The sequence below is a fragment of the Poecilia reticulata genome, chromosome 16 (assembly GCF_904066995.2).
Source record: "Poecilia reticulata chromosome 16, P_reticulata-male-v2, whole genome shotgun sequence".
In the NCBI taxonomy this organism is placed as follows: Eukaryota; Metazoa; Chordata; class Actinopteri; order Cyprinodontiformes; family Poeciliidae; genus Poecilia; species Poecilia reticulata.
In genome coordinates, this window is record NC_088845.1 from 12,092,558 (window position 1) to 12,104,328 (window position 11,771).

At 37.9% G+C, this 11,771-nt stretch overlaps 1 long non-coding RNA gene across 1 annotated transcript in view; it reads left to right on the top strand.

The window, feature by feature from the left end:
- Positions 1–2,911, top strand: part of LOC103478120 (uncharacterized) — a 33,103-nt gene extending 30,192 nt beyond the window's left edge. The window contains exons 3-6 of the long non-coding RNA XR_014091386.1: positions 282–393; positions 1,119–1,156; positions 1,349–1,523; positions 1,693–2,911. This is a non-coding gene — a long non-coding RNA (uncharacterized LOC103478120). The remainder of the gene's footprint in view (positions 1–281; positions 394–1,118; positions 1,157–1,348; positions 1,524–1,692) is intronic.
- The last annotated feature ends 8,860 nt before the right edge of the window (positions 2,912–11,771 follow it).

Consider the following 11,771-nt stretch of genomic DNA (forward strand, 5'->3'; position numbering starts at 1 on the left):
TATAAACATAAAAACTGTAATATAACTTTTTAATTTAAATGATAAGCAACACAAATTAAAAATGTAAACAAAGTATACAGAACTCTTCTGAAGACCTTCAGCGGACACTTCATTGCCATGTTGGTATTTTGTTTTCTCGTATTGATAAGATTGCCAACACTTTGCCAATGTGTAACAAATACAATGTAACTGCTATGTCTATTCATAATTTCATTGTGATAAAAAATTATCCAAAATATTTTTCAAAAACCTGCTTTCTTGTGTTTTCTACTTTATTTTAGATGCTAGTAAACCTGCAGGTCTCGCTGGTGGAGCCATTGCTGGAATAGTAATCACATGTTTACTAGTTGTTGCTGCAGGAGCTGCTGGAGGATATTTCATCTACAAAAGAAGGTGAGTTTCTTTATGTAGCCAACAATACATTTTATATGTTGAGCTTTTTAAACTACATTAGAGCACAGTTTATGCTAAACTCTGATTAACATCACATAAGTGTGACACGGTCAGGCACTGATGGACTCAGGGGCTGAACAGTGAATACAAAACGGGTGTTTATTAGGAAATAAACTTATTCTTAGTCAGACAGGCCAGGGTCAGAACCAGGGAATCCAAATCAGGGTTAGGCAGTTCCTGATCTCAGGGTCAGACAGACAGGGGGTCAAAGCCAGGAGGTCCAAATCCAGTGGAAAGGGTCAGGATCGGGGACAGGAGAGGCAACTAGACAGAAGGAAGAGACAGACAGGTTAGTTACCGGGCAGCTAGCTCAAGTTTCTACGGCAGGCCTGAAGGTGTTAAAGGTGAGGGTTTCACAACAATCTGACACCGTACAGGGGGAAGTCTGTCCTTATGTGGCAGCAGCTGGAGATCAGGGTGATGATGATCAGGTGTGAGTGGTCACAGCTCAGCAGCAGCTGTGACAAAGTATTCTCTCAGTTATCCATATTTATTACACGTTTCCTTGAGCATGTCCTCTTGTATGTCATATGGTAGGTATGCCAATGCAAATTATCCTACCTGCTTAATAAAATTTATTATTTTACATTCCAGAAATGAATGAGGATGAGTATGTTTATTAAGTCATTTTAACAATATCTTTTCTCTGAATGTGGGCTTTTTAGAGAAAATATCGAACCTGCACCACATCCAGTCACAACGGGTCAGTATGTTTACACTCCATTCAATACATGAATCTAAATTACTTCTCTTTCCTAGTAACTGATTCAGTTGTAAATGTAAATATTTTAGGGAACTTGTATCATTTGGAGCTCAATGAAATAATTTAAACTGGCTTATTATCAATACCTGTATTAAGAAAATATTTTAAAACTAAAAATATTTTTGCTTCCAGAGCAACAACATGATTATGAAAACATGCCAAGAACAAAGAAAAAGAAAAATAAGGAAGAAAGTCATGTTTATGAGAATTCTGCAGCTACACAAAGAAGTAAAGAACCAGAACATGTGTATGAGGAAATGGCACAAATAAAGAAGAAATAAAATCAGCAGCATTTGGTTCTTTAAAGGTGAGTTTTGAAGTAGGAATCTGTTAAAAAAGGAAACAGTTTAAAGTACTTGGATACATTTGAATTATGTTATATTTAAAAATACTTAACTGTTAAGTATTTTTTATAAAGACTTGTTGTGGTATGAAGTCAATCATTGCACTAATATTTATGTTTTCTTGTCACACAGATGATCAGAGAAATAATCATGATACAACAGAAACTGATATTGTTCTGCTGCATTTTTGCCTTTTGGGTTTATTCCTATTCATCTCCTTGCTAAAAGTTTTAAAGTCTTCCAATAATGAATCAAATATGTAAAGTTTTATACATTCTTCAAACGTTGTTGAAATGTTTATTTACTCCAATCCTCCAAATTGATCTAGAATAGAAAAATAATTTTAAAAAAGCTTTTTCAATGAAAATCCTTGACAAGATTTGGTTTCAGCTTTGCTATTTATTTATTGTTGACTGAAAACCAGCGATCAGGCCCGAAACCTGGGAGTAGTGATGGACTCTGACCTGAACCTTCAGAGCCACATTAAGACAGTCACAAAGTCGGCCTTCTATCACCTGAAGAACATCTCTAGGATTAGAGGACTTATGTCTCAGCGCGATCTAGAGAAACTCATCCATGCGTTTATCTTTAGCCGCATTGATTACTGCAACAGCGTCTTCACAGGTCTGACTAATAAATCAATCAAACAGCTGCAGCTGATCCAGAATGCTGCTGCTCGGGTTCTCACTAAAACCAGGAAGATAGAGCACATAACACCAGTTTTAAAGTCCCTACACTGGCTCCCTGTAGCTCAGAGAATAGACTTTAAAATACTGATGTTAGTTTATAAATCACTGAACGGTTTAGCACCACAATACCTTAAAGATCTGTTATTGTTGTACCAACCGTCTAGACCCCTCAGATCTTCTGGTTCTGGTCTGCTCTGCATCCCCAGAACCAGAACCAGACGAGGAGAAGCAGCATTCAGTTTCTATGCACCACAGATTTGGAACAAACTTCCAGAAAACTGTAAAACAGCTGAAACACTGGGTGCCTTTAAATCTCAACTTAAAACCCACCTGTTTAGAGTTGCTTATGGCTAAATTAGGGTTAGAGTGCGGGTTTTGATGTCTTCCATGTTTTTATGTCTTTAATGTTTTTAATTTTTTCTTCTTTCTTTTCGACGTTTTAATGATGTAATGTTTTTTGTTTTTTTTGTTTTTATTTTTATTTTGTTTTTTTTTTTTTTAAATCTCTCTCTTTCTCACTGATTATTTCTGTTTTTATTTTAATTATGTAAAGCACTTTGAAATGCCTTGCTGCTGAAATGTGCTATACAAATAAAATTTGATTGATTGATTGATTGATTGATTGATTGATTGATTGATTGATTGATTGATTGATTGATTGATTGATTGATTGATTGATTGATTGATTGATTGATTGATTGATTGATTGATTGATTGATTGATTGATTGATTGATAGTGATGCTAAGCATTAATTTTTCAACCTCTTGAACCTCTTCTATTGACATTATTGTAACCTTTTGTGATTATTTATTTAGGTCAGGTTTAGTTGGTCGAAAAGGAGTGCAATATGTTGTCTCACCACAATTTGTAGCTCATAAATATTATGTTTTGCTGAAAAGAGGAAGTGGTAGGGACCAAAGTAAATAAGAACAATATAATTGAGGCGCCACGTGGTTCAGTGGTAGAGAAGGAGCACCAAATATGGAGTCTACAGTGCAGATGACCTCGATTCAGTTCCAGGTTTGGTGCAATTTCATTCATGTCTTCCCGTCTCTCTCTGCCTTTCTTCAAATATGCCACTGTTGAACTGCCATAAAGACCCTTGGAAAAAAAAGTTTTCCTTTGATGAAACATGAACTTCAAGTAATCTGGGCAGATGTCAGATGCTTTGTTTTTAGGTCTTAAGAAGAAGGAGAAATTACAAAAATGGGGAGTTTTTATTTCAGAAAGCAGTACAAACCTCTGTTGTCTGCAACTAGTTACAGCTCTGTTGTCTAAAACAGCTGTCAGACACCTCCCTCTAGTGGTCAGCAGGAAATGCATGACTTTTGCTGTGCATCATCTAAGAAACGTTTGCATGTTTGCATTTATCAACATTTTGTTACTTTAAACAGTTCAGGCCTCAAGCATCAACACAAATTTTAATTCAAAGCCTCAAGATCAAGAAGCTTTAAAATAATATGTTTGATGGTTCCTTGTTGTTGTCATGATGACCTTTTAGACTTTCATTGAAATATTTCTGCTTTTATTGTGTTTTTGGAATGAAGTTAAAAATAAATATTAAAGAAGAAACTGTTTTTGCCTCATAGTGATGTGAAGGTACTGTACATATTTCAGAAATCTTAACCTGTTTTTTGTTTCCATTATTCATCATGTATTAAATTACAATTTAAATGGAAGTCATATCATATATGAAAATGCTCAAAAAGCATTACTTTTTGAGCATTTTCAATGCTTTTGCTTTTGAGAAAAGCATTGAGCATTTTCAATGCTTTTAATTAGATCTACACTTTTAGAATTAAACAAGCATAATAACTGCAATTTATGGGCAAGTCAAATCTTGACTTAATAAAAACTGATGGTAGATTCTCTAAAACACTGTTTTTGATTTTTGAAATTCTCCTGAAGGTAAAGAAATAAAAAATGTTACTTTCCTGAAGATATGTTGAAATCTTTACTCATCGTCTCAGGGAAAAACAAATCATAGGTCCTCTCTTCTCATTAGCTGGGGTATATTTGCACCTTAATAATAACAGCTGTGTGAAATGCACAGAATGGTTTGTACCGTTCACTGTTTAATCCACCAGATGGCGACTTCTCACGCTTGTGAGAAATCGTTACCACTCCTCTATCATCACTTGTAGCCACTCCTCTTCTAAGCTCCTGTTGACCCAATGATGTCAATATAAAACAGTTGTCCTACATAAGACAACTTTTAAAATTTCCCTCTTCACTGTCCATACAATGTTATTCAACATCAGTCATTCTTTTAATAAATGTTTTTTTAAAAAAGCATTTTTACACGCACAACTAAAAATAAAAGAATTACCAGCAAGTTCACATATATTTTATAGATGGAAAAAGTAGTTTTTTTATTTTCATTATATTTAGACCTTGATGTAAATGCTGTCTGTGTCCATATGGATAAAGTTTTCTGTCAGAGTCTTTTATTGGTCTGTTGAGTGGAGTCCTATATGCATTGAATAAAAAGTGAAATAGCTAAAACATAATTATATCATTTGTACATCAACAAAGAATCAACAGTCATTTTATACCATAGTTTTTGGATTAGTTTGTGTATTTACTTTTACCGTTTACCTCTGGCATACAAATTGTGTTTCTGTATGAGTTCGTTTTTTAGTTTTTCTCGTATGCTGTAATGAGGGATTTATATTGTTTATTTCTGTGTAAAAATCTATCAAAAATGGTGCCAGATTGTTAATATGCATCCGTTTCTTGTATCTTCATTTCACTGAACCTCCTGCAGTGAGCTTGATTAAATGATCAAGCTCACATTTTAATTAGAAGGGAATTTAAATGTTATATTTTGTTTTTTACTTGGTCTCTCTGTTTGTGACCTATGTATCACTATTATTGCACAATTCTTATATTAATATATTAATTAATCTTATATTTTTAAAATATATTAATATTTTTAATATTGGAAATGTGTTGAATTTGCTCAACTGTACAGGACTGTTTTCACAGATACTCTTTACTTGTAGTCCGTTCTTCAAATGCAACTGTCCCTTAATTTCCAGTTAATTATTTTGATTATTAACTACCAGTACAAAATTCATTCACCAGAAAAACACAGGAACTTGTGTAATGATGAATCAGTAAATTAAAATCTGAACCGTTTTAAATGTAATCCTTCAATAATAAACTCCCTCTTTCTCAGTCCTTATTGTAACAGTCATGCTCATCCCACTTTAGACAAAACGCAAAACGTTTTCAGACTACCCCCTATTCCCATCTAACTCATCAAGGTTTGGCAACAACAAATATATATTTGTAATTATATTTAGAGCTTAAATGAAGCACTGTGCCAAACTGGTGGGTGGTTTTCTGATGTGAAGTATACATCAGTTGAAATTAAATGCAAAGTGTTACAGAAGAAACACAAGACTGATACCTAATAAGCTATGCTTTGACACTGACCTTTAACACGTCTTTATTTGGCTGCTATAGTAAAATAATTATTCACTGTAAACTTTGAATGTATTGCTGCTCTCTTACTGGAAATTGATTTGGTTTTACCTGAGACCTACTTCCTTATTGTTTGATTTTTTAAAATCCTTTTTTTATTTGTCTTGTATTATCTCTTTGGTTATCCGAGTAACATTAACTTTATTGGATTGCTAAAAATAGACAAAAATGCACACTGGACTATGTATAATTTATGTGTAATTTAGTTTTTCAAGGTTTCAATATATACATTTTGTAATGGTGTGATTGGATGGTTGCTGTTTTCAACCATACAATGAAATATTCAGAACCAGTTCAGCAAACAGAAGCAGGAAATAATAATTTGAATATTGTGGGTAAAATTCAAATAGTTTGCAACCTCATTTCAGCAACAGTGAGCTAAAAGCCAGATGATCTATTGCAGCTATTCAAGAAAAACCGGTATGTTTTTGTGGAAAGGGAACAAATTTATTCAAATTTTTGACTATTAGTTCCAGTGAGAACTTCAGCACAATCAGCATCCTTATCTACAAACAGAAAGAAAAACAATATTCTTCCTCATTTAAGTTTACCGTTTCCTGAATTTTCAGGTCACCAACAATGTGCTCAGTCCTGACATTTGGATTAAGTTCGACTTCCCTTTGCTTTCTGTTCTTCCTGTCTTTCATGTAGAATCTCCTCTAAATTCCACCCAGTTTAAAGTAAAATATATGAAGCGACGACTCTTTACTACGTCTTTAAAACAAATCTACATTCATAATAATAGCATCTTGTTTTTTTAAGAAGTCATTCCTTTAATAACTGAATGAAGATTATTACACAACTGAACATCTACTGTATGTGCATTTAAGTGAACAGATATAAATACATATTTAAGCTTGAACAGAGAGAGGTGTGTTCCTTTCAGAGTAAACAACTTTTGCATGAAGTTCAGTGCCTTGTTCAACAACAAAACAGGTTATTTTAGCTGTGTTAACTGTTTAGCACAACTAAATACTTAACATTGTATTACAAGAGTAATGAAAGATATCAGCATTAACCTATAAGGGTTAGGAGCAGTCTCAAAACTCTGACTTTTCCTGAATTTCCCTAATGTTCTTTGTTTTATTTCATTGTATGTATATAAATTCCCTTCTCACCCTCCGCGGGTGGTCTGTTTCATCCTCTGAGCTCGGGTCCTCTACCAGAGGCCTGGGAGCTTGAGGGTTCTGCGCAGTATCTTGGCTGTGCCTAGAACTGCACATTTCTGGACTGAGATGTCTGATGTTGTTCCTGGGATCTGTTTGAGCCACTGCTCCAGTTTGGGGGTGACTGCCCCGAGGGCCCCGATGACCACAGGCACCACTGTGGTCTTCACCTTCCAGGTCTTTTCCAGTTCCTCCCTGAGGCCCTGGTATTTCTCCAATTTCTCATGCTCCTTTTTCCTGATGTTGTAATCACTTGGTATTGCTACATCCACCACAACGGCTTTCCTCTGTTCTTTATCCACCACCACAATGTCCGGTTGGTTCGCCATTACCATCTTGTCTGTCTGGATCTGGAAGTCCCACAGGATCTTAGCTCGGTCATTCTCCACCACTTTTGGGGGTGTTCCCCACTTTGATCTTGGGGCTTCCAGTCCATATTCTGCACAGATGTTCCTGTACACTATGCCCGCCACTTGGTTATGTCGTTCCATGTACGCTTTCCCTGCCAGCATCTTGCACCCTGCTATTATGTGCTGGACTGTCTCAGGGGCCTCCTTGCACAACCTACACCTTGGGTCTTGTCTGGTGTGGTAGATCTGAGCCTCTATTGCTCTGGTGTTTAGGGCCTGTTCCTGGGCGGCCAGGATGAGAGCCTCTGTGCTGTCCTTGAGTCCAGCTTTCTCCAGCCATTGGTAGGTTTTCCTGACATCAGCCACTTCAGTTATTTGTCGGTGGTACATCCCATGTAGGGGCTTGTCCTCCCATGATGGTACTTCCAGCACCTTGTCTTCTGTTCCCCATTGCCTGAGACATTCGCTGAGCACATCGTCTGTTGAGGCTTTGTCCTTGATGTATTTATGGATCTTGGATGTTTCATCCTGGACAGTGGCTCTCACACTCACTAGTCCTCTGCCTCCTTCCTTACGGCTCGTGTACAGTCTCAGGGTGCTGGATTTGGGGTGGAATCCTCCATGCATGGTTAGTAGCTTCCTAGTCTTAACATCTGTGGCCTTCATCTCTTCCATTGGCCAGCTAATTATTCTGGCAGGGTATCTGATTACTGGTAAGGCATAGCTGTTTATTGCACGGATCTTGTTCTTGCCATTGAGCTGGCTTCTCAGGACTTGCCTTATTCGTTGGAGGTATTTGGCTGTGGCTCCTTTCCTTGTGACCTCATCGAGGTTGCCATTTGCTTGTGGTATTCCCAGGTACTTGTAGCTGTGCTCTATGTCTGCTATTGTTCCTTCTGGGAGTGAGACCCCTTCTGTGTGGGCGACCTTCCCTCTCTTTGTAACCATCCGACCACACTTCTCTAGTCCGAATGACATCCCAATGTCAGTGCTGTAGATCCTGGTGGTGTGGATCAGTGAGTCTATGTCTCGCTCGCTCTTGGCGTACAGCTTGATGTCATCCATGTAGAGGAGGTGACTGATCGTGGCCCCATTCTTGAGTCGGTATCCGTAGCCAGTCTTGTTGATGATTTGGCTGAGAGGGTTCAGGCCTATGCAGAACAGCAGTGGCGACAGAGCATCTCCTTGGTATATGCCACATTTGATGGACACTTGTGCAAGTGGTTTGCAGTTGGCTTCAAGGGTGGTTTTCCACAGCCCCATCGAGTTCGCAATGAAGGCTCTTAGAGTCCTATTGATGTTGTACATCTCTAAGCATTCAATGATCCAAGTGTGTGGCATTGAGTCATAGGCTTTCTTGTAATCAATCCAAGCGGTACACAGGTTGGTGTGGTGGGTTTTTGCAGTCTCGGGCGACTGTGTGGTCTACAAGGAGTTGGTGTTTGGCTCCTCTGCTTTTTATGCCTATGCCCTTCTGTGCCTTGCTCATGTATTTATCCATGTGCCCGCTTATCTTAGCCGCTATGATGCCTGACATGAGCTTCCATGTTGTAGAGAGACAGGTTATTGGCCGATAGTTGGATAGGACTGAACCCTTCGAGGGTTCCTTCTGTATCAGGATTGTGCGCCCTTTAGTTAACCATTCAGGGTGAGTCCCATTTTGTAGCAGCTGGTTCAGTTGAGCTGCCAGTCGCTCATGGAGGGCAGTAAGTTTCTTAAGCCAGTAGGCATGGATCATGTCAGGTCCTGGTGCTGTCCAGTTTTTCATACCCGAAATTCTGTCTTGGACATCTGCCACAGTGATGGTTACCGGGGCCTGTTCAGGGAGGTTGCTGTGGTCCTTTCGTAGAGAGGTTAGCCACTGTGCATTGCTGTTGTGGGACGCCTCCCTTTCTCATATGCCTTTCCAGTATTGTTCAGTCTCCAGCCTGGGTGGGTCTGCTCTGTTGTTATTACCCTGCCATTGAGAGTACACTTTAGCTGGTTGGGTGGCGAAGAGCCGGTTAATCCTCCTGGCTTCATTCTCTCTCGTGTATCTCTTTAGGCGGCTGGCCAAGGCTTGGAGCCTTTGTTTGGCAGCCTTGATATATATACAGCTGACTGTAATAGCTCAATAGGTAAGTTCATTATATATATATATATATATATATATATATATATATATATATATATATATATATATATATATATATATATATATATATATATATATATATATATATATATATATATATAACCAACCGGACATTGTGGTGGTGGATAAAGAACAGAGGAAAGCCGTTGTGGTGGATGTAGCAATACCAAGTGACTACAACATCAGGAAAAAGGAGCATGAAAAATTGGAGAAGTACCAGGGCCTCAGGGAGGAACTGGAAAAGACCTGGAAGGTGAAGACCACAGTGGTGCCTGTGGTCATCGGGGCCCTCGGGGCAGTCACCCCCAAACTGGAGCAGTGGCTCAAACAGATCCCAGGAACAACATCAGACATCTCAGTCCAGAAATGTGCAGTTCTAGGCACAGCCAAGATACTGCGCAGAACCCTCAAGCTCCCAGGCCTCTGGTAGAGGACCCGAGCTCAGAGGATGAAACAGACCACCCGCGGAGGGTGAGAAGGGAATTTTTTATATATATATATATATATATATATATATATATATATATATATATATATATATATATATATACACAGCTCACTATATATATCAATATATAAATCACCAGTCTTCCACCCATATATATATATATATATATATATATATATATATATATATATATATATATATATATATATATAGTGTATACAGTATACAACCACAAATGTTAACTACATTATATTGGTTCTGCCTGGTGAAATCTGATCCAACTCTTAGCAACAATATTGGACTCATATTATTTTGGAACAAATTAAAACAAGGGGCTAGATTTAATCAGTCTTGTGGTGAAATTTCCTTTATAGAAATATCTTATAATTCTGTGGAGTAGCAAGCCTTACTGTTAAGTGACAACATTATCAGCACTTCTTCAAGAAACTCACTAAAATTACTAATCACTGAAGATATCAATCATACATTTAATATCTACATTTATTTTTGGGGAACAGTGAACCAGTCTTTCTTTTCAAGTCATTCCATGTACTTAGAAAAAATTATGATGGCCTAAACACCTTTATTTAAATAGTATCAACAGAGAACATTCTTGTATGAAACAAAGAGTTTCACAATAATTTACCCCTGTCTCAAAATAAGGACAGGGGTAGATTCACTGTAAACTTTGAATTTATTGTAGAGCAGATGCTACTGTGAATTTCTGTATTCCAAGGCTCTAAATGGCAAATCTTACTTTAAATTCATAACTCAAATGAGTGTTTGTCCCACTTACTTTCATTATGTTTAAATGTGTACTTTGGACATTTAGGCAGAGGAAGATCAGTTTTATCTGATCAGAGCAACACCTGAGATCTGAGTTTCACCTGAGTACTGAAGTCAAAGAGAACAATGAGAAACACTGTGCTGAAGCAAACAGCTGAATCATAGTGAAAGTATAACAGCTTATTGCTGATAAGTAAAAACATGGAAATGTTCTGCCTGCTGACGTCAGTAACAGCCACTGTAAAAACTGGTTTAACCATTAAACACAAGTAAACTTAAATTTGAATTTCTTGGCTATAAATAAACTTCAGTGGAACTATGACTGAATGTATTATCTGCCTCAGTCTGACCTGCTCTCATCAGATTCCTTTGGTTTTCAAACACAAAACCATTTGATCACCATTACCTTCACAGTGGGGAGCTCTCCTCTCCTCTCCTCTCCTCTTATGTCTATGTGAACATTACAGGTGGGAGTGGAGGAGGCCAGAGGTCTATTGGTGCTCATTCAAATTCAATTCAATTCATATCAAAATATTTTATTGATCCCAAAGGGAAATTAAATGTTGTTGCAAATCATTTTATTTCAAGATTCTTCAATTTTTCCATTCTGATTTGACCGTAGTTAAGTCAGAAAGAGTAGTGTTTTTCCTTTTTCTTTGTAGCCTGATGTTATTTATATAGATACCTTAAATACTATTTTCTTTGACATCCAGTCTGTTCTTTTGGTGCTTACTGAAATGAAGCCTCGGCGCAGATTGAATCTGGAGACCCTTTAGCCTCACCTGCCTCATCAGTCAGCGCCTCCCTCTCTTCACCCTGGACCTATCAGCATTGGATCAAGCCTCGCTTTGGCCAATCATCATTTGAGCTCCAGTTGAAAAGGACCTTCATCCATGGCCTCCTCCGCTTACCAGCTGCGATCAACCCACCTCCGCCCCATCTCCACCTTCTGCTCCTGGCTCTCGGGCCACATCCTTCTTCGACCTCCGCCACCAGTACAGGCCCCAGGGGGATTTCATTCCTAGCAGCATCAGGAATGTCGAGCTTATCGAAGTTCCAGCTCGACATCCCTGGCCAGGGACTGAACGCTAAAGGACTTTAATGTTTGTCATTAAACTTCCTTTAATCGCTTTCTTTCTCTGAGTCTC